This window comes from Pan paniscus, chromosome 7, assembly GCF_029289425.2.
Source record: "Pan paniscus chromosome 7, NHGRI_mPanPan1-v2.0_pri, whole genome shotgun sequence".
Lineage (NCBI taxonomy): Eukaryota > Metazoa > Chordata > Mammalia > Primates > Hominidae > Pan > Pan paniscus.
In genome coordinates this window covers 85,199,288-85,225,771 of record NC_073256.2, presented here as the reverse complement: position 1 = coordinate 85,225,771, position 26,484 = coordinate 85,199,288, and the positions used below count along the sequence as shown (strand labels likewise).

The following is a 26,484-nucleotide window of genomic DNA, read 5'->3' as shown; positions in this document are numbered from 1 at the left end:
GGTTCTTCTGACATTTCTTAGGACTGATTTCGTGACATGGCTCTACCACGTGGAAGGCCCCTTTTAGCTCTCTCAGTCAACAAGAATGAGAATGTGATGGGAAGGTAGAGGACCATTGACTTTTCAGTTTCTGCCAGTTCTTAACAATTCCCCAACCGTGAAATGTTCCCCTCTTCAAGTGACATAGAGTGCCCAGGTGGTCCTTGGTTTAAGCTACAGATAAAAATTTGATGAATACCTTTGAAGATTTTCTGCAATTATTCTGCCTTGAAGAACCTGCATGTCATTTGCCAAGTTTATCTTCTTTAGATGATGGTGGGTGGCCGTCAGCACCTACGATGGAAAAGAGCAAAATTGCCATCAGTTACATTTTATCAGCAATTCCTCTCATCTTTCAGATGTTGCCCTTTCACAGCCTCAAAGGGGGTGATCATTAGGAACAATATTCTCTAAATTTCATCCAGACCGATTTTCTTACAATCACTCGCAAGAGTCTTTGAAGCATTGTGGGTGATTCGGTCCTTTTGTAGAAGTTTCTATTTTGACTGCTTCTCCAACAAGGAAAAGACTTTCCATTAGATTCATTTCATATCATTCTTTGACTGGATTTCATAGAACCATTAAAGAAGAGTTTCCTTTTAAAAGTTTACAAAGTGCTCCAAGTTTAAAGGTTGAGTGCTGTCTAATTTCAGGTTGGGAGACCTATTTTAAAGGAAAACGCGCTGAATCATGGAATCTTTTAAAGTTGCAGCAAGCTATTATTTGATGAGTAGCAAAGTAAGCGTTTCCAAGTGGTAAAATTTGTTTATATTCCACATTTTTGACAGCTGAAAAATATAAGTGATTAAAATAAATTTGAACACTTTGAATATGAGGAAATACCCATTTTAATGTTTTAAGTATCAAATGAAGCAATCTTGCTGCCATGAACATTCTGACATATACACACTGTATGTAAATGTGCATATGATATAAAAGAGAACATAATATAAGATAGAATAAGGAAATGAGACCTCTTATTTAACAACTCAGAATTTCCTTTACATTTAAAAAATATTGATCATGCCCATGTAAATATTTTAATGTTTAATAAAGCATTTCATTTAAAGTCTTCATACTTTTCCACTGGTGACTACAGTTGTACCTTGGTATACATATGGGGGGATCTCAGAGGTAATGGGTGCAGATTTTTTCCCTCCATAGGCCTGGAATCTCTTTTTATCCTGAGCTGGCCTTGGCGAGTCAGGTTAAGCCCCAGGTCCTTTGCTTTGCTCTGGATGGATCACTCCTACCACAAGATTGCTGCAGCAGTGCCTCCTTGGAGCTGGCCTGGTGCTGCAGGATTCACTTCCCTCCCACACGACTCTCATCACCCCCCTTTCCACTCCAAACAGCAGTGAAACTCCGCCGCCGCTAGTTTTATGCCACCCTCTGCAATGTGGCCCACCTCACCCATTAGGCCTCTAGATCACTCGCTTCACTGTGCTTCTCCTCCTGGGGGTTGGGGAGTTCTGGAAGAACTTTTCCATCCTGTCTCCATGGTGCTGATATCACAAATTATTAGAAGCATCAGGCAGATGCCCACTTGTAAAATATGTTCTGAGAGGACATATACATGTTTGTGCTTATAATTGTATGTGCACCTCATGATCTCCTACAGTGAAAGTTTACATCTGAATGTGATGTCGAAAGTATCTGGCTGTGGTTAGGCTGGCACAGTCTGATGTCAAAGAATACCTTTTCTGAGACTGTTCTGAATATGCTACCGGGCAGCTGAGTCTGGAATGAGATGCTGGAATACCAGGCTATGGCATTCACTGGCTATGTGGCCTTGAGCACATTACTTAATTTCTCTATGCCTCAGTATTCTCCTCTGACAAATGGGAATTTAAAATGGTATCTACCCCATAGGGTTGATGTGAGGATTACATGAAAACATTCATGTGAAAAACTTGCAAGACTACCTAGCACAAAATAAGGGTTCAATAAACATCGGCAATCATTATTACTTGGATTGATTTTTTTTAGACCAGTAATAAAGATACAGCCTTCTTTGCATATTTGCAATCAAAAGACATTTTCATGAAATGAGACCAGAATTTTCTTAAATTTTATAAATGTAGACTTTGATTTCTCATCATTAAAATGATAATGTGTAGGCCAGGTGAGGTGGCTCATGCCTGTAATCCCAGCACTTTGGGAGGCTGAGATGGGAGGATTGCTTGAGGCCAGGAGTTCAAGACCAGCCTGGGCAACACAGTGGGACCCTCATCTCAACCAAAAAATTCAAAAACTAGCTGGGTGTGGTGGTGTGCACCTGTAATACCAGCTACTTGGGAGGCTGAGGCGGTAGGATTACTTGAGCCCAGGTGTCTGAGGCTGCAGTGAACTATGATCACACCACTGCTCTCCAGTCTAGGAAACAGAGCTAGAATCTGTCTTTAAAAAAATAAATAATAATAATGTGTGGTATAATCATGTGATAATTTAATTGTTATGGGCTATTGAAGAAAGAACAGAGGCAGCCTAAGTTCCTGCTGATATGTGTATGCACGTCAGAGTCAAATACTTCCTGCTGTGTTGTATGAAGGTTTATTTGTTCCCCAGAATAGAGAAGGGCGATAGGATGACTTGGCCCTCACAGTTCTCAGCTCCAAAATCTCCATCCCAGAGGACTGATTGCCTGGATCCTTTCTTCTCTATAGGTGCCATCTTGTAACAGTTCCTTATAAACAGGTGTAATTCTTAATATGCAATAGAAATTCCTTTTGTTAAAATTTTTTCCAGTTTCATTAATGAATACTTAGTTAAAACGAATTTATTCTTTAGTTTCAGCAAAACAGCATCATCTGGCAAAGAGGATTAATATGAATTAGAGTATTATTGGTGTATGGGTTTCGTTTATCCTTAGAGACTTATTTTGAAATTTTAATAGTATAAATAGAATTATGCTAATGTGTATTTATAGCTATACAAACATAAAGCAACTTATACATAGCTTTTTGGGTACATATTTCAGTAACATTTTAATAGATAATAATGTAAGTCTGGGACCCGTTGCAGTGGCTCATGCCTGTAATCCCAGCAGTTTGGGAGGCCGAGGCAGGCAGATTGCTTGAGGTCAGGAGTTCGAGACCAGCCTGGGCAACATTGTGAAACCCTGTCTCTACTAAAAATAAAAAAATTAGCTGGGCATGGTTGCACATGCCTGTGATCCCAGCTCCTAGGGAGGCTTAGGTGGGAGGATGGCTTCAGCCCAGGAAGTCAAGGCTGCAGTGAGCCAAGATTGTGCCACTGCACTCCAAACTGGGTAATAAAGTAAGACTCTGTCTCAAAATAAATAATTTTAAGTCTGTACTGGAGCTCCATGGTCCATTGCGTGGGTGGAGAAATGTTTCCTGAGGCCAGCTTCTTTGGGGTCCCACCCATAAACAGTCCTCTCTCTGCTTTCACTCCTGTTCTTTATCTGGAAAAGTCCACTTTTCTCTCCTCCAGATATTAAAACTCTAATCTCCCCTCTGGGATCAGCTAAAATCTCATTTTCTGACAGCCTCGATTTTCATTAATCCCTGTCACTAGAACTCATAACGTTTAAAACCTGTGCCACATTGTGTGGCACTTAGTTATACAGTCTCGACTACCGTCTCTATGGCCTGCATGCAGGATGGTCTCATCTCTCTGGTCAGGTTTCAGGATCCCTCAGAGTGAGGGTTGTGTCTTGGGCTTTGTCTCCATCTTATGGGATCACAGTGTGGCCCCAGTAATTATTGGAAGGTGGCTGAGCCTCACTGTAAAGGACAGTCAGGATCTGAGTCACCGATGGATCCTTGGTTTGTTTTAGGGTTTATTCAAGTTTTGGTTAAAAATATAGACTCCAAGACTCTGAATGTTTTCTCAAGCAATAACAAATTGTCAGCCCACAGTGCTGAAGCTGGCCACACAAACTTGAAAGGACCAGGAAACCAGTGGCCTAGCTGTGGATCATTGCGTCCCTTTCTTTTGCTTAAGTCAGACTTAGGATGTTTTCTGTAAGTCATGACTCAGTACAACTCTGATGTGTGTGTGTGTGTGTGTGTGTGTGTGTGTGTGTGTGTGTGTAGAGAGAGAGAGACAGACAGAGAGAGCACTCATGAGTCTCAGTTTTTCTGTTCCTTCCTATAATGAAAGGATAAGGTAAAACTGGAAGACCTCCAATATCTCTTCTTACTCTAAAATTCTATAAAATGTTGGACGTATGGTGATTAATTTGACATTACCATCTTCAAATAAGTGTGGGTGTGTGCCAGAATTTCACCTGTTGAGAATATATCGGGAAGTTAAGCTTGATAGTTTAACAGCTGTACTTTAAGAGTTTGGTTTGGCTTTGCTCTCTGTGTCAGTGTGTTACTGCAGTTAGCACTTAGGAATCCATGCTATAAAGCAACTAGATGATTGAACTTAACTCTCTTGGTTGTCTCCGTTGTTCAGAAATCAAGCTGCATTTCCTGGCTCTGAAACTTTGTAAACTCATCAAATTTTGCTGCAGAGAAATGTCATTAAAATAACAGTCCTTAGTGGAAAACACTAGCACCATTCATCAGTAGCAAAATGCTGAAACAGTAACTGATATTTTTAAACTGTGAATTGGAGGCATTTTTATATACTTTACACATACACACATTTAGACAGATGTGTAAGGTAAATGTTCATTTTTCCTATGCAGTTGTCCTTTAATTGTCTCTTAAAAGTGGCTTTAGTCTTGTTGCTTAAGAACATTCTGGGCCGGGCCTGGTGGCTCATGCCTGTAATCCCAGCACTTTGGGAGGGTGAGGTGGGTGGATCATGAGATCAGGAGTTTGAGATCAGCCTGACCAACATGGTGAAACCCCGTCTCTACTAAAAATACAAAAATTAGCCAGGCGTGGTGGCAGGTGCCTGTAATCCCAGCTACTCAGGAGGCTGAGGCAGGAGAATTGCTTGAATCCAGGAGACAGAGGTTGCAATGAGCTGAGATTGTACCACGGCACTCCAGCCTGGGTGACAGATCAAGACTCTGTCTCAAAAAAAAAAAAAAAAAAAAAAGAGAAAAGAACATTCTGTTTTAGCTTCTGTCACCTTGGAAAGTAATAACTGGTTCCAAACTGCTTTTCCTAAAGGGTTGTTGGAAGGTCCAAAGTGTGCTCATTAGAAAACTCATGCTGAACCACACAAATCTTGCCATCGTGGATGGTGCACGCATGTGGGACTATTACTTCATACACAATTGACATGGGGCCAGAAAACATGTGAACAGGAAGCCAAACCCAAGAGAAAGTTGAGGAGCTTCCAGCTTTCCATGGAGCACAGAAAGAAGCAAAATCCAGCAACAGTTTGGACTCAGGTGTCTGGGGAACTTCACAGCTGCGAACTATCCACTCTTCAAACACTGCAGAGGCAAAGCACAGTGGCTCAGGCAGCACCCAGTTGGGAGTAAATCATTATGTCGGCTAACCTAAAAAGATTGTGAGGGTGTAGCACTTGCTTATGAAGCCAAGTTTAAATGGCTTGAGTAACCTAAATGTGGAATGACCAGCACCATATATGGAAGCTCAGTATATTCTTCATACTTCAATTGTGCTAATGGGAATTTCCCCAAATATATCTTGTTCCTTCCTTAAATAATGAACTTTCCCATGATGCAGTCATCTTATTCAAAAGTATATATTTGGTGATTATTTTGCATAGCTGAGATGTTAACGGTTCCTTTTTGGGACACTTCTTTTTTTATGGCAAAAGCATTTTAGCAAAAATAGAAATGTTTTTCACCATTTCAAAAGTCAAAGATGATTTCCAAAGTTTGGTGAATTAAGTGAGCCATCAGAAGTGGAAGAAATTCAGATTGTTATCAAATGCTATCTTTCTAATAAGTGGTAAGGCTCTTTATATTTAGAGGTGGAAATAGCTTTTTAAATCTGTTTTTAAATGTGTTGATACAGTTCACGTACCAGAAAGAAATATTATACCACTTTGCAAGACTAGCCATAAAGTCTGGGGCTAAGCCCCTTTTATAAGAAATGGCATTTGCTCTGAAGTGCTCAGGTAGGGTAACAGCTCTGAAATCCAGGAAATCCGATAGAGGCTTTGCCTAGAAGATTAAGTGCTGAGCACAGAAAGGGTGAAAGGGTATAAGAAAACCAGGGTTATCAAGTAATCAGACCTCAAGATTTAAAAAGTCACAGCTTCCTGCCTGCTAATCAGATTGATTTCTGTTCATTCAAAATGTTAAAATTCTTCCAGTTGTCATCTTTAAAAAATTTGCAAATGTTACCCACCTCTCCATTCCAATTATGCTCTCTTCAAGAGTATGGGAAGAATTTACTGGTCACACTGAAGAAGGATGAACTTATTGTAGACTAAATAATGACCAGGAAGAAATTACTTCCTTTGTGTTAGTCTCTGAGTGAGTTCCTTGTTCAAGAGAAGTGAAAAATCCCTGTTAAGGAAAGGGTTTGTTTTTGATAAGTATTACTTCTTCATGCATATGTGCTTTTTATGAATAAGTATTCTACTAGCTCATAGATCTTTAGTCTCTGCTCATTTCTGAAGTCTCTGAAGAAGAAAAAATTACTCTCTTTGAGGGTACACATAGCTACAGGCAAGACTGCCCTAGACATGGGCTTCCTATTGAAAAGTTAATGAGAAAAAAATTCATTTGGCAGCAGGGACACAAGATTAAAGCTCTGATTTCATTGAGTCCAGATAGTGACCATTTCTTGGGGGGCATTAGAACATAGTAGGGAGAGCTCAGTCTTTATGTATCTCCTCAAAATTTCAAAGACAAAAATCTAGCATTTTTTTTTTAAAGAGCCAGGGTCTCACTATGTTGCCCAGGCTGGAGTGCAGTATCTATTCACAAGCTCGATTATAGTGCACCATAGCCTTGAACCTCTGGGCTCATGAGATCCTCCTGCTTCAGCCTCCTGAGTAGCTGGGACTACAGACACATGCCACCACATCCAGATGATAATTTTATACTTAAAAAAATTGCTTTTTAATTTTACTCAGCTTTGCAGTCTAACCTCTTAGTGATATCTCAACCTGATATTACTCCAACTAACTCAATTTTCTTCTATAAACCAGTACCTCGTCTTGTTCTATGGTATTCTATTACAACTACCCAGTAGCCCAGGCCCAAAACTAATATTATAAAAGTTTCCTTTTCCTCCATTCCCTTCATCCAGCCCTGAGTCAAGAATGTTCTACCTTCTAAATATTTCTGGAATCTGCGCCCTATTGTCCACCTACACTGCTCAGTGCCCCCAGCAGTTCTCACTGGAACACTACAATAGTCTCTCTCTCTTTTTTTTTTTTTCCTTTGAGATAGGATCTCACTTTGTCACCCAGGCTGAGGTTCAGTGGCACAAACGCAACTCACTCTAGCCTCCACCTTCTAGGCTCAAGCGATCCTCTTGCCTCAGTCCCCGGAGTAGCTAAGACTACAGGTGTGTGTCACAATGCTCAGTTAATTCAGTTTGACCAAACTAAGCCTCAAATCCAGATCTCATCAAAGCTTGTGTTCTTTCTATTATGATTGAGTTTGCCTTTGAGGCTAATGCTGAGATTATGTGGTTCATCTTTGTAATCAAATTAGGTAAAGTATAGAATTTAGTGTTGAAATATCACTTTTAAATTTAGGGGTAAAAGCAACTAGAATCCAATCTTATTTTTGACTTTAATTATACCTTAGAATTTCATGGGAGCCACAGAGAATTCTAAGGGAAAATATCATTTAAAGAGAATCTAAAAAAAGACATAATTTTATAATATTTCCCATGTGTGTTAATAAATACTGAATAAATATTGCAATCTGAAAGTTGATGTGAAATAAATTTCTCCACTTGATCCATTTTGGATGTTATACTATCATATAACATACTGAGCACTAGATAGATACAACAAATGTAAGAATTTAAGATAAATACACATATACACACTAACATATACATACATACTATACATGGTTTTCACATCTATTCATCTAGAGGTAAAGATGATAAAGCCTTATGAATGAATCACCGCACTTACAGCATTAAAAGTGAGAGGCCTTGCTTTTCTACATTATTACCAATTTATAGTTCTTAGTTTCCTTACCTGAAATCTTATTAAAACAATAAATATCTGTATCTCATAGCATACCAAGTTATAATCATGGTTTTATAAATGCAAATTGTACAATTGCCCAAAATAGACCCTTTGTTTTTTGGCTTGTTCAAATAGCAAGTCAGAGTTGCTAAGTATTCAGAAGTTGTATCTTTCTTCATGTTATTCTAGAGTTTTAAATTCACCTCTTGTTGAAAAGCAGTTTCTCAAAGCAGTGAGCATAATCTCTGAGAAGAGTACTCTGTTAATTCAGCACTCTTTAAGACACACAGTTTGATAACAGGGCTTTGAGTTTTGCCTGTGCTTAAAAAGTTAGTGTCCATGTTTCTTTAATATTAGAACCTTCGGTTATGCAGTGAAAAATTTAATAAAAATTCACATGTCCACTATAGCTACAGTGTTTTCTACAGTTTACCCAAGCCAGTGCAAGTTTCAAGCCTGCACTGAAAGATGGGATTTATTTCGTAGTGTGAAAAGAAACTTTCAACAATTACAACTGATTGAAATTGTGAGTACTCAAGGCAGAGAAACTGAAGACCAAAGTGGCATCATTTCTCCTTGTCTAACAAGCCAGGTGACTAGGGCTCCGCTTAAGGGCAAAAAGGGGTGTGTGTGTGTGTGTGTGTGTGTGTGTGTAGTGTTGTGTGTGTGTGGTGTGTATCAACAGCCAGACATCACCAGAATGCTGTGAAAGTGGCCAATTTCAGCACCTCGCCTGGGTACTATTTTGTTAAGTGAATTAATTATCAACAGAAACCTCTTTCCCCTCTTATTATCATTACAAGGGACCAAATTTGGGTGGAAGACTTTGGCCAGAAACATACTTTCCATCATCTGAGAATATAATGAATAATAATATGATGAATAATGAATAAATAATACTAAAAGGACAGGGACAGGAAGGAAAGTTTGTCTTCTTTCTTTTTAAAGTAAAAGCAGAGCACGATACTTACAAAAGCCGCCTTCAAAATCTTCTCTAGAGAAAAAGCTCTGGGAACAGGGAGGAGGCAGAGGAGCAGAGATAAGGTGGCAGCGGGACTTCCTTCCTCCTCAGAAGGGGGAGAGTCATGTTCCTCATCTGCCCTGACCTCCGAGGAGCGCCGGCAGCCGGGAAGGCCTGGCCTCTGATCCTCGCTGCCCTCGCTCCTGGCCTCTGCGCCTGGGGTTTCCTAGTTGCCGATCAAGCCGCCCCGGCCCGACACCGGCCCCAAGATTCATTAGCGACGGTCTGCGAAGTGCTCGCAAGATGAAGACGGTTATATAAGCCCGCGTATTATTATCATCACACACCCCCATAGAACCAACGCTGCCAGACAAACAAAAGGCAGTTCCAAGAAGAGGAGGAGCAGAGGCAGAAGTTACACTAGGGGTGAATTTCGGGACACGGCTGAAAGGACTGGGGGAAAAAAAAAGGGCAACTGAATATGTGCATGCAAACCTCGGCAAACAAACTGCGCTGCAGCCGGCCGGCTTGGACGGCGGCGGGCAGGGGCTCAGGGTTTCCAGGCATGTGGTTCCGGCTCCCTGAGCACCCGACACAGTAGCTGCCTGTGGCAGGATGGAGTGGATGGGAAGATGTGGTATTTGGAAAGCCAGGCGTTCCAGAGACCAAGTGCTTAGTAAACACTGATGTTTCTTAGACTCAGACCAGGTGCTTCTGCTGGTTCTCTTTATTCCTGGTCTCTTGTTTTCCTAAGGATGGTTGGCCAGGAGTTCCCTGTGCCCTGTCGACCCCTCTAATTTTAAACCTCTCTGGGTCTCTCCTCTCTTCTCTGTGGGAGCAATAAACGGAACCAGAGCGCTCTTTCCACTGAGCCTGGGTCCACTGAGAAAGTTCTGATTATTCTGAGCACCAAGCTTCCCTCCCCGCTCCCACAACTTGCTACTCATATTTTCTTTAAATTATTATTATCCTGTCCTGCGCCTGCCACTGCTTCCCAACACGCAAAGAAATTCCTCATCCTGGCACTCAAAGCCCACAATTTCTGTCTCCACACTAATTTCCCACTTCCCATCCCGCCCTCCCGCCTCACCTACTCCCCAGCACATTATAATGTGAATCATTCTCTAAAGACGGCCTTTCAATTCTCCGTTTCCCATCTTTACTCATACCCCCATCCTCACACCCACTTCCTTCAAGGCTCAGTTCAAATCCCGCCTCCCCCACAAAAGCCTTCCCAAATTTCCCCTCTTTTCTCCGTGTGACTCTGTTTCTCTGTTGTCATTCCGCATGCGTTGTCTGTCTCCTTAGGTTTGGAACCTTGCGTTGTTCTCCCTGGTGGCCCAGGACAGGGCCCTGCATAAAGCAGGTGCTCAGTGAGTATTCACTGAATGAAACTGACAGCTGACCAGATCTTACCTGCATTGTCGCCAGCTATATGGGCATAGGTGAGAGCCACCACATGGTACTAAAATATGGACGGTTGTCGGATATATGCAATAGGTTCATGAGGGTGTGTAAATTTGCATAAGTTAAAAAAGAAAGCTTTTCTGAAACTTGAAGGGGAGCCTCTAAACTTCACTCAAGTCAGCTTACTTTAGGGCTTAAGTTCACGAGGCAAACAAGAATGTTGGCATCTGTTGATCCTTTGCTGCTGCACATTAGAGGACCTGTAAGTGGAACTTCCTTTACAGAATGCCAGGAAAATTCTCCAAAGGTGAGATTTTTCAGACATCACTGGCTTCTGGGACTGATTTTATGGAGGAACTCCTCCATTATTGAAATAATATGTGCTATCACAACAGCAGCTCAGCAAATGAACAACTGCTCTCTGGTGAATTGTTTTATGATATGGGGTGAAATATAGAACATGAGCTGTCAGATACTGAATTTCTTGTGGCTTTGTATTAAAGTGTTCTCAATGACATTTCCCCTGTTATTTTTTGGTAAAAGTAACATGCTTCAAATTCCACCTGTGCTAGTTGGATCGACCGTGGTGTCATTTAAGAGACTTGGGGTGTGTCTATGCAGTACATGCTCTCCATGCATACAGATTGTTCAGTGAATTAGAAGAATTTTCCCCCCTCTACTAATTTGGAACAATCAAAACCAATTCAGGTTTTAAAGAATTTTGGCCTCAAGTTCCTGAGGATTCGGCTTCAGGAATGACAGCGATCTTACTGCAAATTTGTAGTTCAAGTGTAGGATCATCTCTCATTTTGTTATGCTCAGGTGAGGACCGTAACCTTTATTATAGCTACTATTTACGAATCCCTCCTGGGTTTCAGGAACTGGCCTAGATGCTTTACATGTCTTTTTAACCTAGCAGAACTATTTTTGTTTTCGCTTTACAGATGGGTAAATTGAGTCTGGTCATGCAGCTTAGAAAGTGACAGAACTAGGATTTGAATCTAGGTCTGACTCCGTAGTCAATGATTTTTCTATTCTACTGAAAGCTGGAGGAAACCTGAGATATTATCTCATCTGGTGGTTTTCAAACTGGGTTCCAACAAGCTTTAGGCTTTCAAGGGGTACTTCAGGAACCTTGGCAGTGTGTGGGAAGTGGACGAATGTGAGGGAAGCCAGGCAATCTGGCTTGGACTTTACTCAGTTGGATTCAAATGGAGAAATATTATCTCCATCTGTTTTATAGAGTGACTTTAGACTTTGAGACAATGGTTTTGTTGCTAAAAAAAATTTTTTTAAACTCTTGTTTAACTTCCTCATTAAAGAGTATAGCCATGCATGGTGGCTCACGCCTATAATGCCAGTGCTTTGGAGGCCAAGGCGGGTGGATTGCTTGAGCCAGAAGTTCGAGACTAGCATGGGCAACATGATGAAACCCCGTCTCTGCAAAAAATAAAAAAATTAGCCAAGTGTGGTGGCGCATACCTGTAGTCCCAGCTACTTGGGAGGCTGAGGTGGGAGGATCACTTGAGCCCAGGAGGCAGAGGTTGCAGTGAGCCCAGATTGTGCCACTGCATTCCAGCCTGGGCAACACAGTGAGACCCCATCTCAACAAAAAAGAAGAAAAGAAAAGTATGGAACTTGGGATCCAGAAGATAAAATGCCTTGTCCAACGTGGTATAACTAAGGACGATAGGCCCAGCATTAACTTCAAATGTCCTTTATCTAAAGGATGCAAGAGGCCAGTAGTTTCAGACAGAGCCTGAACATCTCAAGTTTTGTCTATATAAAGGACATTTGTTAAAAAACAGGGGAAATGAGAGAATCTACATTTCCCTGACCTGTGTGTGTGTCCCGACAGTATTCTTGAAAAACGGAAGGCGGGGGCCGGGCGCAGTGGCTCATGCTCCTGATCACAAGGTCAGGAAATGGAGACCATCCTGGCTAACACGGTGAAACCCGGTCTCTACTGAAAATACAAAAAATTAGCTGGGCATGGTGGCAGGCACCTGTAGTCCCAGCTACTTGGGAGGCTGAGGTAGGAGAATGGCCTGAACCCGGGAGGTGGAGCTTGCAGTGAGCCAAGATCGCCCCTCTGCACTCCAGCCTGGGCGACAGAGCAAGACTCCATCTCAAAAAAAAAAAAAAAAAAAAGAGAAAGAAAGAAAAATGGAAGGCAGAAAACAGCCACAATGGCAAGCTAGACTTATTTTGTTTTTTTAGCCCTCTGGCTATAAGTCTAAAGTTTGTCAACATTTACCTTGTGACAGACTAAAATTAAGTAAAGAGTTAAAGATGTAATTTGTCTGGATGATTTAGGGCTCTCCTACTCTTTTCATTCAAACCAAAGGGAGGAGTGTAGGATACTTCTGCATGAGTCATTTAGCTAATTACATGGTCTTGGCCTGAGAGTCCTCCTGCTAGAAAAATTGCTTAAACTCCCATTTTATCAATCTAGTCAAAAGTGACTCTTTTCCTGTGAGACAAAATAGGTGTGGAAAAGACCTTAGAGAGATCAGGCATGGTCAAGGGAACATGAGTCTCATATAAGTCGGTATAGTTTGTATGGATCGGCTTGTAACGCCTAAAATCTCACGTGTTACCTTGGTATTTATTATCTTTGAGCCTCATCAGGACCCCCCAAGGCCTAACTGTGAGCTCCCCTGCTTTCATAGATATGTCCCCTCCAGCAAGAAAGGATGCCCACCTGGCTTATTACTCTGTCAGCTGGGCCAGCCTCACTCCACCAGGTCTTCAACCTTATGGGTTTTGCTTCCTTACCAGCCCACACAATTATTCAAACAAGCCAATTACACCTTCCCCGGGGAGCCTCAGGGCACCACATTCTCTTGTTACTACTGCCTCCTGCAGCCTCTGCTTGTCCGCTCTGTTCCCGGTGCAACCCCTGTGTGCCCTGCATGGTATGTGTTATCCTCCTTTCCTGATCCTCCTTCCCTGGGCTGTGAGTTTATGTGACTTTTAAGCTGCTGTGGCTTTCATCTGTCCACTGTTGGGTGCTGTGTATTTGGCCATCCCCAGATCCCTAGGATGGCCTCCCTCCCTCACCAACAGGGTGAAGAGGAGGCTGAATAGAAAAAGATCAGACAGTAGTAGTAATACTAAATGGAATTTTCACCGAGAACTAGTGCCAAACAGCCCATCCGTTGGAGTTTTGCTGTTAGGCTATTTCCAAATAGAAATAAATTTTAACTGAAACGATGTGAGCTGGAACTGACCTTTATTAATTTCAGGGCCCCTGAGTTTTCTCACTTGCTGTTTTTAATTTTTATCATTCTCACCTGGAGAGTTTTGGGAGCAATAGCACTCTTCTCTTTCCTGAGATGGCTTAACTGTAGTCCTGCCTAGAGGCAAAGGGACAAAAAGATGACCCTTCTACTCTTGTCATTTAAATCTTTGCTAACTGCATTATTTCAGTAAAAGGTAGCAGGAAGAATTTTTTCTCATCTCCACAGGCAAGAGATTGTAATAAACAGATCTTTTTTTTTTTTGCCATCAGAAACAACCTAAAATTAATATATTTCCAGAGTCTCAGCCCTAGAAACAAAGCTTTAGATGTTATTTCTTTTCCTATTCATGAGATTTACAATAGGAAGGTCATGTTTGCACTAGACTTCGGTTTGAAATTAATCTTCTTTTCTCCTCGGCATTTCTATAGAATCCAGGCACTTCATTATTTAATCATTTCCAAATATTAAATAGTTGTCATTCTTGAACAACGATCTAATCTTCTCTTTATGGGTGGAGAAACTGAGTTGTGGAACTTACAAATCATTGCCAGGACATAGATCACTCTGAAGGTTATGGCTACTCACTGACATGCTTTTCGACACACGTTCTTAGACTACAAAATAAAAATGTAAATTGTTTTATAAACAGCATGAAGACCATCCTCTGAACATTAGATTGTATTAATTAAAAGCTCATTTGCATTGTGCCTTATGAGAGAAACTTTATGCAATAAATAAATATGTTTAAACCCCACAACCAAACTCAACACTGAGGCTGTGCTGTAGCCACCTCCCCTCTCTTCTGAATTGTGCCTCATACAGATCACAATATATTCTTGGTTCAGTTGAACAAGGGTTCATTTAAACCACATCTGTTGCTCATCAGACCTCTATTTTAGGAGTGGGGAATTCTTTTTCAGAGATAGATTCTGTCTGGAAGGTCTTATGGCAACAAATAGTCCTCATTAAATTTCACAACATTTTACCAACATACATACAGTACTCGCTGTTACGTGATTATAGAATTCAGGCAAAACTCTGCACCCCCACTTCAAAGGATTCCTCACTTGACTAATTCTAAAGAGTAAATTGATTTTCCCATCATTTGTTGTGTTTGACAATAGAAAGGCTGACACAGCAACATTGCTAAAATGACAGCTCATTTCTATTCAAGGGGAAGGAATTTGTGTTAATATTCTTAATGACAGGCATCTTTATGAGAAATGTGAAATCATTTATCCTTAGCAATAACCTGACTAGGATTAAAAAGTACTTGGTACTTAGAACAGAAGTAATCTGTCAGGAAAAATTATTTAGACTGATGCAAATTAACCGAATAAATTGACCTACAGTAGCTTCCTAATTATGGCGTGCAGATTCAAGTTTGTGAAAATCAGTTTGAACTGAAGAAGAATCTGGAAACGATCTTTCAAGAAGTGATCTGGCATTCTGTTGGAGGAAAAGATAACATATTTATTTGAGAAATTCTTTTCCCATTTACTAAGAATTTCTGGAAGTGATTTAAAAATCAAGGACGTGTAAATCAACAAAGAACATATTAAGTAAGTGCGCGCATGCCTTGCTTTTTCAGAACAACAGTAGTAATACCTTATGAAAATACTGAGGCATGTTCATTGTGATGCCCTAGATTCTAAATAACCAGTCGTGTTTTCTGCAGAGGCGGGGGAGTTATTCCAACCCTCTCAGGGCTGGTTTGGGCATGAGTCCAAGGGACAAGTCTGAGACATGAGCACTTGGGCCAGTACTTAACAAGCAATGTATAGACTCGGCTGTGTATTCTGTAGGAGAGTTGTTCTACTCTCAATAAGCACGGTGTTGCACGCCAGTTAACAAGTTTTTATTGGAATCTCAGTCTTCTCTTCCTCGCCAGCTTCACAGCAAACCTTCTTTTAGCTCTTTACCAAAAACTCTAGTAAACTGTGGGAAGAAGCACTTTACCAGCGTAGGAAATTTAATTAGTCTGGAAAAAAAAAAGGTGTAAATTGCAGGAAAATGTAAACTGCCTCCATGTAATTAATGACTGGGTTTTTCTGCTTAGCATTTATATAGAACTTTCTTTTGAGAAAACGCATGAATTTTTGGAGACAAACTGACTTGGGTCCAAATCCTAGCTCTACAGGTTTGTGATTTTTTTTTTAAAAAAAAGCCTGGTTTCTTTACTTAGAACTAGAATGACCAGTATAGGAATTACAAAATCTGAAAGGAAATAGCCGTGTCCTGCATGTGTAAGGACTCGGTATCGTTCAGTTTCTCCTTCCTTTTCTGAGAGTCTTTTATGGCATGAACGTTCTTAAGCACTTGTTCAGTATTGTCTGCCTTGAGTGAGCAAAAAGCATATGCCCTTTCCAGGGAGCATTAGCTGAGGAGTGACTCTGAGAGTTGCCCAAGTTTCTGTGTTTAAATAGAAGTATTAAATTATATGAAGGCAAAACAACAGGGACCCAAAAAGATGGTGATTGACAATCATTAATAATAACCTGAATGTTGTGACTTCAGCCCGAGGGACAGGCAGTCATTCAAGCAGGTAAACTCAGAGTGTTAGGGTTGGTGTTTGAAATCTTAAGAAAGTTTTTGCTAGAAAACAGTGGATTCCAGACACAGAAAAAAATGAACACGGTCCAAGAAATTCAATATGTGCCAAATCCAGTTTTTCACCTCCTCTTCTTGTAAGTACGTACAGGCATGGATTACAAATGTGAAACTGTACATGCCAGAGGGCAGGAGTGTGGGAACGCACAGGAGCAGGCATCGGGCGGAGAGTATAAAGAGGAAGCAGTGATGGGGACTAGGACCCTGGACACAAGCCGACTGCAGAGGTTGCAGTCTGTGTGAGATGCTGATAAGAATGTGCTGAGACTTAGACAGGAAAAAGCCTCATTCTGCAGAATCTGGAAAGTACCCATGTCTGGGGCTGGCAGGTGCATTAGGAAGAAGAAGCTGAGGCTAAGGCTGGAGCCTGAGGCAAGGGTGACAGACAGCCAAGGGAGTGATAACAGGCAGCGCCTACGAGGAATTGCTATAAGGCTTTGAACCATGCCAGGCTGAGTAACCTGAGCCCCATGTGTGATTGATTTCACGAATGCAGTTTTTACCCCGAAATTCCCTTATGTTGCAATAAAGTTAAGTTCTGCACTTAAGATATCTGTGTGCTATACTGGAATGCACAGGGTAGAACAATGATGCCATTACTAAAGTGGGAAGGGCGGTAGGTAAATGTGGTCCTCTCAGTATGCCTAGTCATTCTTATTTTGGGGAAAATTTATGCAAATAAATATTACGGGAAATTTTGGAGTGGGAAGAAACCACAAAAGGAAGGGCTGAAAGCACGGGTTAGAAGAAGGAGGTTGCAAGGTGTATCCTGACACTTTTCCTGAGCTCCCATCTTCCCTCCAACTGGTCCCTTCCTGAGTCATTGCTCAGAGGGCAGCTGTGATGGGCACCTTGGAAAGCTGGCTGTAGCCGGGTGCTGTGACATGCACCTGTAGTCCCAGATACTCAGGAGGCTGAGGCAGGACAGTAGCTTGAGCTCAGGAGTTCCAGATCGAGGAGGAGGAGGAGGAAGAAAAGAAGAAGAAGAAGAGGAAGAGGAAGAAGAAGAAGAAGAAGAAGAAGAAGAAGAAGAAGAAGAAGAAGAAGAAGAAGAAGAAAGCAAGCTGTATATCCTGGAGGTGGTTCTCCTCCTTTCCTGAGACCATGGTCCTTGCTTGACTGTTTCTCCTTTTTTTAATCCTATCTGGTTATAGCAAAAGGAAAATCATGAAATGCAGACATTAGTGAGCCTGGGCATCACTTTTTGTCATGCAGACTATAGATTATAATCTAAAAAAGATTATCCAGATAGTTAAAGGCCACATTTGTTCAAACATCCACAGAGCAGTTCAACTTTCCAAGGGCAGAATTAAAAATTTCTTAAAAGTGAAATTTGTTTTCTGCTTTCATTTATTTGTTTTTCTGGGACCAAAACTGTATGCTTTACTATAAAGTTGAGATTTGGTGAATTGAGCCAACTTAATTTTTAGGTCTTGTCTTTAAGCATTTAGATCATGTAAGAACTTTTTAATAGAGAACTCTGAACATTATTCATTCATTTAACAAACATTTATTGAACGTTCCATGTGTGCCAGGAGCTGCTGTTGATGCAGATAAGATGTGGTGCCTGCTTTCAAGAGGTTGCAAATAAGAAGGAGGGTCTATTTTTTCATGCAAATATTTTTCCATATAAACTATGTTTCTAGAAAGGATTATCTTAATTTCAGAATTTAAAAATTACTAAATATGAGGAAAAGACATTCGTTAAAAAGTCAACTGAGCTTAAAGGAAAAAAAGGAAAATGTGGAATGAGGACTAGTTAATGGTAGCGGGTATGGAGTCAGATTTCTGTGTCCATATCCAACCTTGGCCCCTGCAAGTCTGTAAACTTGGCCAAGTCAGTCAAACTCTCAGAGCCTATTTCCTTGCTTGTAAGACTGGGACCAAGATAATTCTATGTCATAGAGATGTTGCATAAATTAAATTAGATAACGTATGTATAGCACTTACTTGTACATGGTAAGCATGTATTTAATAAATCTTAGCTGTTACCATTACATGTAACATTAGTAAGTAAAACAGACATCTTTCTCAGTCATTTTGTTTCGTTCTTTAAGAGAATGCTTTTGTTTTCTGCTTTGTTAGGGACAGGGTCTTGCTCTGCTGCCCAGGCTGGGTTGCAGTGGACACAATCATAGCTCATTGCAGCCTGGAACTCTAAGGTTCACGTGATCCTCCTGCCTCAGCCTCTCGATTAACTGGGACTACAGGTGAGGCGTGAGCCACTGTGCCGGCAAGAACGTTGCTTTTCTATTGCAAAACATAATATGAGCCCTAGAAGTTTTAGGTATGGTCAGTAGGAGTATAAAAAGGCACTAGAATGCTAAGAAGGCATATTGGAATTTAAATCCTAAATTCCAGAACCAGTGCTCTTTCCAGTATTCTCTCTTGGCATCCTTCTAAATTCTGCCATTTAGTAGCTGTGAACATTAATGGTATAAGTAACCTTCACAGCCTGTTTCTTAGTCTGTAAAATGGGTCCCACAATGCCTGTCCAATCCACTTCATTGGAAGCATTATGAAGACCAAATAAAATAAGGTCAGTGAAAACAGTTTGCAATAAGTAGTATGATATATAAATAAAGGTTATTAATAAATCATTATGAGTTTCTCGTGAGCTATGGTACTGATTATTGATGACTGACTGGCAAAACGTATGATTGTGATTATAAATACAGTCTCCCTCGCTCCCTTGGTCTCCTTGGAGAATTGATTCCAGAGCCCCACTGTAGATACCAAAATCAGGGATGCTCAAGTCCCTGATATATAATGACATAATATTTGCATATAATCTACACACATCTTCCGATATACTTTGAATCCTCTCTAGATTACTTATAATACCCAGTGTAAGTGCTATGTAAATATAATATACTGTATTCTAAAATTTGTATTTTTTTATTGTTGTATTTTTTTCCCCTGAATAGTTTTTCTATCCAAGGTTGGTTTAATCCACTGATGTGGAACTGTGGATATGAAGGGCTAACTATAATTTAAGTGGAAATTACTTTCAGTTTACAGAAATAGATTATAGTTAGAAGACCTGGATCCTAGTTGTTCACTTTGCCTCTAATCAGCTGTTTATTTATACAAATTACTTAATTTTCCTTAATTAATTTTTAAAAATTTGTGTTTGAAAATAATTTCAAACTTATGGAAAAGTTGGAAGAATAGTAGAAAGAACACTTACATACCAGTTACCCATATTCATTTATGGTTAACAACTTGCCCCAATGTCTTGCCTTATCAATTTCATTCCCTCCCCCTGCCCCTCTATATATATACAGAGATTTTATAAAATTATATATATATATATTCCTCCCTTGAACTATTGACAGTAAACTGCACACATCATGATCTTATACCACTATACATTAATATTTCAGTATGTGTCACCAAAGATGTGCCTCTGTTTCTATTTCTTTAAAATGGGCACAAGTACTTAGTTATGTGGCATGATCCATAAGGTTGTCAAAACCAAATGAAATGTTTAAAGGCATGTTGAAAAGTATAAATTGTTATATAAAACTAAAGGTTGTATATTTCATAAACTATGGGGAAAATCAAATTACTTAAAACTTCAGAGGATTTACAAATGGTAGTAGAGTGCAAATGAAGAGAGCCCATTATCTAGCCGGTTATAGTGCCAAATTTTTCTCAGTGGTGAGAGCAAAAGAGTCTGATGCCCTCACCCTCTGTGTCATCCTTTTTGAGTTGCATTCCTCCTGCAAGGACTTACATCTTTTCTTGGTGCTCTTTCTCATTTCAACAGTTTGCTATTTTATGTGGTCTTTTTGGTGGAGGTTATGAGCATGTTTGAGGCAAGGTGACAGAAAGTAAAGAGCAGTTGCTACTCAATGGAAGATCAAGAATACAGCCGTTAAGAGTTTAGTAAGAGCTCAGCTTTATTTCTTCTGGTCTTTTCTTTGAGTAGTGAAAATGGCATACTTTATTTTCATTAAAAACAACAACTGAGATATAAATAGGAAATAGGGAAGCACTGTTTTATAGAAGTGTCTAATGTATAGGCTTAGCTGAAAATAGTATGAATATAAAAAAGAAAGAGATCATGTCCTTCGCAGGGACGTGGATGGAGCTGGAGGCCATTATCCTTAGCAAACTAACTCAGGAAGAGAAAACCAAATACCGCATGTTCTCACTTATAAGTGGGAGCTGAATGATGAGAACACATGGACACAATGGCGGGGAGCAACACACACTGGGGCCTGTCATAGGGTGAGTGGTTGGGAGGAGGAAAAGCATCAGGAAGAATAGCTAATGGAAGCTTGGCTTAATACCTGGGTGATGGGGTGATCTGTGCAGCAAACCACCATGGCACACGTTTACCTATGGAACAAACCTGCACAACCTGCTCATGTATCCCTAAACTTAAAATAAAAATTGGAAATTTAAGAAAAGGAAAATAGTATGAACAAAGTATTCTTATGGATCAAAAAATAACTTTCATAGAATCCCTTTTTCAACAGCATTCACTATTATAAAGTTTAGATATAAAAAAAGATAATTATTCTGCCACTTTATCTTCACATTCTCAACAGAATTCACACTTTCATAAGAAGTTGTAATACTGGTAAGCCTGATATTTTTATAAGTCTAACCAGATTTGCAATCACATTTTCCAGTGGATTGAAATGTGACCAATAACCTAAAAATATGAACGAAAATGCTCTTTTTCCTATGACGTATTTCTTTCATTGCTCTGGAAATCATAATGGCTTTCTTGAGATACTTACGACACCAAAAAGGAAATCTAGAACATGTCTTAAAAACAAAACTTTTATTTTTATTTTTATTTTATTATTATTATACTTTAAGTTTTAGGGTACATGTGCACAATGTGCAGGTTAGTTACATATGTATACGTGTGCCATGCTGGTGTGCTGCACCCATTAACTCGTCATTTAGCATTAGGTATATCTCCCAATGCTATCCCTCCCCCCTCCCCCATCCCACAACAGTCCCCAGAGTGTGATGTTCCCCTTCCTGTGTCCATGTGTTCTCATTGTTCAATTCCCACCTATGAGTGAGAACATGCAGTGAAAAACAAAACTTTTTTAAAAAGTCAGAATCATACTTAGGATATTCTAAATTAATCTTTTTATTTTGAGTTATTAAATTGTTATTCCTTATAGTACAAAATAACAAATGGAAGTTATGACTAGGAAATACATTTATAATCTAATAATGAATACTGCTACTTCTTTTACAAATAAATCAGCTTCAAATGCAAATTATATAGATGCATAATTGTATATACAATCATGTAATTTATTAAGCTATGAAGAATATTGCTCATATACTTCTCTTGGGAAAGTTCCAGTACTTGAGGAACTATTCAAATGTTTATTTCCCAGTAAGGTGACATTACTAAGGGGACAGTTCAACTGTTGTAATGCAATAGGTATCCCTAATATTGACCAAATATGGTATATTTGAAATCATTTGAAGTATTAGGCAGTGAAGTGGGATCCAGAAGACATGAGTTCTAACACTAATTACCTCACTCAGGTGTTTAGACGCAGGCAAATGGCATGCTGTCCCTCAGCTTCAGTTTTCTGGTGTACAGAAATGACACGCTGCTTTCCTTACTCAAATATTACAAGTTCCAGTGGTTTAGTGCAAGTGAAAATTGTTTTGAAGTCGTGATGGTTAATATTGTCATCATCAACAGTGGATAGTGTGTTCTTTAAGTGTATGTTAAAAAATGCTTTTACAAAGAAGTTTCTCTATGATAAAGCTGCATGTTTGCACAGATCATCCATAGCAACGGTGCTTGGTGATCTCAATTAGAACAGATTTTCCATAAGGAGTACATCTGAAAAAAAAAAAAAGCTTTTTCTTGTATTTGTTCCAGTCCCAATCATCATTTACACTGCCTGATTACTCACGGTAGCCCTCAGCAAGAAAGTCCATGGTCGAAAAGGGAGCTGGACTCATCTCTTTTCCTTGTTGGGTCCCAATGTAAAGTAGACTCATGAACTCATTTTCGTCCCGGTAGAATTTACCGACTCGTACTTTTTAAAAAGATAAAGCCTGGGTTTAGAACTCTGCCTTGTAAGAATGAGTTTTGTGATTTTAGGCAGGTCTCCCAACAAACCCAGTCCTGTGTTTCCTCAGATGTAAACTGAGAGATTCTGCTTAGATGATCTCTAAGGTATGCCTCCAACATTCTGCTTAGATTTAGCTTAGATTGTTGGAGGTACGCCTCCAACATTCTGTGTTTCTATGATATCCTTTCCTGGAAAATCCACTGCAAATTCTAAGTTATTGAAGCAACAACAACAAATAAGATTCAGTAGTTTTGACAGTGTGCAATAAGTTCTTCTTTCTTCTAAGTAATTTAAACCTTTTACCTCAGTTGCTAATTGTCCTACAAATGAGAATGCCATTCCTAGACAAAATTTTTACAATCCATTCATACTGCAGAAAAAAAAAAACACCCAATACGATTTACTATGAAATTAACAGGGTGTTTTAATTTATGCTATGCGGCAGATAGTGGACAGGCCTATATATCTAGCACTATCCATAAAAATCTGGTCTAGCTGTTATTTTACAGGTCCTTGAAAACAGAATTGTCACAATCTCCTCAGTTCAGCTCTCAAGAGAAATTAATTGATAACATAGAATCCTGAGTGGCTGGCATGTGAGTGACACCCAGCCATACAATTTCACATCTAATCAAGGAAGATGGGAATTCTAGTTGGCCTATTGTCTATTTGAATCTGTTTCTGGATGGAATCCAGCTGGCGCAAATGCAGCCCTGGAGAGTGATGTGGGCAGAAGATGGAAACAAAAAATCTGAGCCAGAGAATCAGTGCATGAGATAGTGCCTTCCACATCGTCAAAAGAATGCCCGGGGTAGTTGTGAATGTGCTGCTGATTAGTTTCCTAAAATTCTCAATGACTAAAATATAATGTTCTATCCCAGTAGTCCTTGATCATTCTAACTGTGAATGTGTAATGAAGGCCTTTAGGATGTACTGGCTCTACCACCTTGAAGCTATGCTTGATAGATGCAGAGGCTCAAAACTCAACTTGTCTTACTGTTTCTCAAAATATAAGAGAGAGAAGGCAATTTAAAAAAATGATGAGAATAAGAATAAATGCAAAATTGTACATAATTAAGAGCTAAAATTATATGACAAGATTTTAAGTGGAAAAAGAGCACAGATGAGAGAGAGATTATTGATGGTTGGAAGAGTTAGGAAAAGAAAGTTCCATGGAGGTAATGAGGCTTGAGTCTTCTTTTCAAGGATGGGTGGAATTTGGACATGCAGAACCATGATGGGAGGCAGTCCTAGCCCAGAAAACAGTGTGAGCACGTGCCTTGTAGCAGAAGTAAAGATGTAAATTCAGGACATGTTGAACCACTTTAGGAAAGAGCAGAAAGTGTATAGGGGGAGTGGGATGGTCATAGTGGAAAAGATCATGGAGGTTCTTAATTGCTGGTCATTTATTTAGACTGGATGCTGCAGAAAATTGGGAGACAGGTGTTTTAGAGTAGTGGAGTGATACGATGAAACAGTGTAGAAATAAGATGAGTTTAATGGCAGTAGGTAAGATGAGTGGAGATAAGAAAGAGATAAGGTACAGAGCTTATTTCAGATGCACGAGGTGATGCAGAACTGGATTGAAGTCCTTCCTCTTTCCTCCAACCATTCTTTTTAGTTTCAAGGAGAATGCTTAGGCTGGGTACAGTGGCTTGCACCTGTAATCCTAGCACTTTGGAATGCTGAGGCAGGGGATTGCTTTAGCCCAGGGGTTTGAGACCAGTTGGGCAACATAGGGAGACCCCATCTCTATAGAAAATAGGAAAAATTTAGCCAGGCTGGTGTGTGCTGGAGGTCCCAGCTACTTGGGAGGCTGAGGTGGGAGGATCAATTAAGCCCAGGAGGTCAACACTGCAATGAGCCATGATCACACCACTGCACCCTGCCTGAGTGACAGAGCGAGACACCTTCTCAAAAAAAAAAACAAAGGAGAATGCTTTATTTATTTAAGCTTGTCTTAAAGGAAGAGCAGAGTTTGCCAGTAAAGAAGGAGAATAATGCCATCTAGGTGAAGGGAATGGCAGAATGCAGGCAAAGAGATGATGGCATGCTCCTGAAAGGTTAACTAATTTGCTCAAAATCACACTATTAATAGTAGCCAAGTTCTAGAATCCAGATTTCTAATATCTTTCCACTGTACCACCCTGCCTCTTTTTCCTGGCTCCAACACTGCTGTCATTATTCAGCAAATTTTATTTCATTGCTAATAGTGTGCTTAATTGTTTTTTCAGACTTGAAAAGTTACCAGGGAAATAATAAAATATACATTTTAATTTTATTTGCCCAACAAGAAATATGATTTGCCTGAAGCAGATGAGGAAGTTAAGTGGAGTATTCTAAGCTTCCAAAGGGGTTATGACAGTGGTAGAAGCAATTGTAGGAACACTTTTAATTTCACTTCTGAGACTACTGTAGTAGTTCACCAGAATGTTAGATGAATAGACAGCTATTTTTGTAGAAGAATGGCTAATGAGAATAACAATTGCTATACATGAAGTTTTTCATATAGCTTATTTTTCCCTCTGTTTTCTGTCCTGGTTTTTACATCAAAAAGGTAAAGTGACTCTGTATGACAGAACATGTTTTGACTGCATTGTATTCTTTTTTCTGACTTCTCTACTTATTCATTTTTCTCTTCTTAGAAGGACCAAACTTCTCTAATTCCAGAAGTCTTTGTACCTCCAAGACAGATCTAAAAGCATAACATGTAGGAGTAGAATCTTGAATTGAAATCTGAACTTAGACAATCCAAAATTAAGAAGTTTGGAAATATCAACTCATGTTTCAGTCCCTAATCTCTATACCAGGACCCTGGCCCATTGACCTAAGTGGGTACTAGATGAAGAGAACTAGTTTTAAGTTTGGCAGCTAAACCCAACGTTTGTGCTTGCTGAAGATGATGTTTATTGATCTAACTATGGCACTTGTGTATTATTCTTTTCTCTCTGATTCGTTGCACTGGATGTCTCAACAATTCAGTTGCTAGCCATTAATGGCTTCCAAATATAAACCGGCTCATGTCAATTAATCCCTCATGTCTGGCAACCCTGAGTGAGAAATAGATTACAGGTGCTGATACTTAGGCTGGCGTTTCTTCCACGGGAACTAGGGAATATGGTTCAGAAAACCCAGTTGGGTAACATAGAACAGGCCAAAGTCTTCATTAAAAACTTGAATGGGACCCAAGTCTCTTTTGAGGAACGAAAATGCTGTCAAGTCTCCATGGTCGATGCTATTCCCACAAATTTTCAGTAACAGGGCTACATTTCAGTTCCAGATTTTGCTGACTCAAGCTCTGTATTCTTTCAGTCATGCTGCCTCCAACATATAATGCACGAGTTTGAAAAGGCAAACACAACCTTCTACTTCTAAGAAATCTATACTTAGTCCTGAAAACTGCCCATTGATTTAGTAGGAAGACTTGACTAGAGAATGGCCCTCTTATTTTGAAGAGGAAATGGTTGAAACAAATAAAACAAAAAAGGACAAAAGGGGATAGAAAGAAAAGCAGGGGAATGGGGAAACCATTCCCAAATCATAAAATTAAGGATGATTTGTCTTTGTAGTGAAGAAGGGAATGTGTATTTCATTTGTGAATAAGTCATTGGTACATTCTGTGAAAGGATGTCAATCAGCCTCCTCCAAGGTAGAATATGAAGGTTTGTGAGCATAGGCAACTTAGATATTTCATCTCTTCTTGCCTCTAGACTTTTTAAATTTCATGTTCCTCTCCACTAACAGTCTCTTAGTCAAAAGAAGAGAATTATAGGTGTTATGCAGATGTAGTTGAGTATTTTGACTCGAATATCTGTAACTTCCCCAAAGTTATAGAAATGCTAGATTGTTACTTGGCCAACCATTTTCTTAATCTGAGAAATTTTTTTTTTTTAATCTAAGGCAGCATATGCCTTATGAAAATCACAGTTGTATATTCTGTCTAATGCCCACCAATGATCAGAAAATTAGATTGTATCTATTTAAATTATATTATTAAACATTGAGTGCTTGCTTCAGCAGCACATATATTATTAAACATTGATATACACATATATTTACATATGTTTGCATTATAAAGTTCTATTGAGTG

General features: G+C 39.7%; 1 protein-coding gene across 9 annotated transcripts in view; it reads right to left on the bottom strand.

The window, feature by feature from the left end:
- The window catches only part of SULF1 (sulfatase 1), a 201,954-nt gene that overhangs the window by 166,448 nt on the left and 9,022 nt on the right, over positions 1 to 26,484 (bottom strand). For 3 of the 9 annotated variants that reach the window (XM_063606808.1, XM_063606813.1, XM_063606804.1), the window contains exons 1-2: positions 9,072 to 9,473; positions 239 to 333 (exon numbers count right to left, since the gene is read on the bottom strand). The gene's annotated coding sequence lies outside the window, so the exon portion shown is untranslated. Of the gene's footprint in view, positions 1 to 238; positions 334 to 6,290; positions 6,452 to 9,071; positions 13,163 to 26,484 lie in introns of those variants that run through there. The other 6 variants (XM_063606807.1, XM_063606811.1, XM_063606806.1 and 3 more) reach the window with 4 other exon arrangements.